The following is a 2,243-nucleotide window of genomic DNA, read 5'->3' on the forward strand; positions in this document are numbered from 1 at the left end:
GGTTCTGCTCCTGATCTAACTGTCCTCTTAGATTGCTTTTATTTTAGGTGTGGTTGTTAATAACTGAGTTTGCTGTCCTTTCACTGTTCATATTTTTATCTCTTTTTTCTTAGATAAGTCCCTTTAACATTTCATATAATAAGGGCTTGGTGATGATGAACTCCTTTAACTTGACCTTATCTGAGAAGCACTTTATCTGCCCTTCCATTCTAAATGAAAGCTTTGCTGGATAGAGCAATCTTGGATGTAGGTCTTTGGATTTCATGACTTGGAATACTTTTTTCCAGCCCCTTCATGCCTGTAAGGTCTCTTTTGAGAAATCAGTTGACAGTCTGATGGGAACTCCTTTGTAGGTTATTGTCTCCTTATCTCTTGCTGCTTCTAGGATTCTCTCCTTCATTTTAATCTTGGCTAATGTAATTATGATGTGCCTTGGTGAGTTCCTTCTTGGGTCCATCTTCTTTGGGACTCTCTGAGCTTCCTGGATTTCCTGGAAGTCTATTTCCTTTGCCAGATTGGGACAGTTCTCCTTTATTATTTGTTCAAATAAGTTTTCCACTTGTGGCTGTTCCTCTTTCCCTTCTGGTACCCCTATAATTCTAATGTTGGGACTTTTAAAGATGTCCTGGAGGTTCCTAAGCCTTTCCTCATTTTTTTGAATTCTTGTTTCTTCCTTCTTTTCTGTTTGGTCATTTTTTTCCTCCTTCTGGTCCACTCCCTCGATTTGAGTCCCAGTTTCCTTTCCATCACTATTGGTTTCCTGTACATTTTCCTTCATTTCAATTAGTTTAGCCTTTATTTGTCCCTCTAATTTGTGACTTAAACCAACCAGTTCTGTGAGCATCCTGATCACCAGTATTTTGAACTGTGCATCTGATAGGTTGGCTATCTTTTGGTCACTTAGAATTATTGGCTCTGGGGCTTTGAGTTGTTCTCGAGCCATAATGTTTTGGTCTGTTTGCACCTGTTATGTATGAGGGGCAGAGCCTTAGGTGTTCACCAGGGTGGGGCCACCCAGGTCACTGGGTTATGATGCTGTATGTGGGGGTGGGATCAGAGAGGGGCAATGGCATTTGTTTCTCTCTCTCAGATTTCTTCTGTCCCCTCTGCCACTTCCCACAAGCAAATTGGGCCTTCCTGGTGCTGGTTCCCAGGTGTGTGGGCTTGTGTACTCTCCAAGAGCCTATGGGTCTCTCCAATGAACTCTCCTGGCACCTTGACCCCAAAAGCCTTTCCAATTGGTACTTTTAGGCTCTAATTCCCATTGCTGGGGCCATAGCCTAAGCAGTCTGTCTCACTGTTCTCTCCTTCATTTGGTTTATCTGTGCTCGATTGTGTGACCACAGTCAGCCAGCCTCCCTGCGCCCTCACTGGGTCTGCCTGTGGCCACTCCACACCTGGGATCCACCAACCACTGCTTACGCTCCTGGGTCAGTCTGGCCAATCTTTCCTGCCTGACCCTGCTCCGCCACTGATTCCTCCCCTCTTACAGGTCTGGCTGAATGGTTTGTTGTTATTGGACTTCCATACAGTTCAATTTTCTGTGTTTTGGCTGCGTTTTTGTTACTAAAACTTTGTTGTCTTTAAACTTGGTTGTGTGAGGAGGCACAGGGTTTCCACCTATGCCTCCATCTTCGCCGAAAGTCTGCTTAGTTGTCTTTAACTTCATTCAGAATAATTTTCCTAGATTTTATTGTGACAGCTGTCATTTCAGCATGCATTTTAAAAATCAGCCTGTTTTTCAATGCTGATGTTACTAAAGATGAAACTGCCTGTTGACCTGGCACTTCTACTACTAGGATTATATCCTAAGAACCCTGAAATACCAATCCAAAAGAACCTATGCACCCTAATGTTCATAGCAGCACAATTTATAACTGCCAAGTTATGGAGACAACCTAAGTGCCCATCGGTATATGAGTGGATCAAAAAACTATGGTACATTTACACAAAGGAATACTACACCATGGAGAGAAAGAAGCTCTTACCCATTGTGACAGCATGGATGGAACTGTAAAGCATTATGCTAAGTGAAATAGCCAGGCAGTGAAATAAAAATACCATATGATTTCACCTTTAACTGGAACCTCATCAACAAAACAAAGAAACAAGCAAAATATAGCCAATGATATTGAAATTAATAACAAACTGACAGTAACCAGAGGTGGGAGGGAAGGGGGTAATGGGGGGAAAATGTGAAGAGTTTACAGGAACAAGTATAAAGGACACATGGACAAAAACAA

Source organism: Artibeus jamaicensis, unplaced genomic scaffold, assembly GCF_021234435.1.
Source record: "Artibeus jamaicensis isolate MK-2021 breed Jamaican fruit bat unplaced genomic scaffold, CSHL_Jam_final scaffold_916, whole genome shotgun sequence".
NCBI classification, from domain to species: Eukaryota; Metazoa; Chordata; class Mammalia; order Chiroptera; family Phyllostomidae; genus Artibeus; species Artibeus jamaicensis.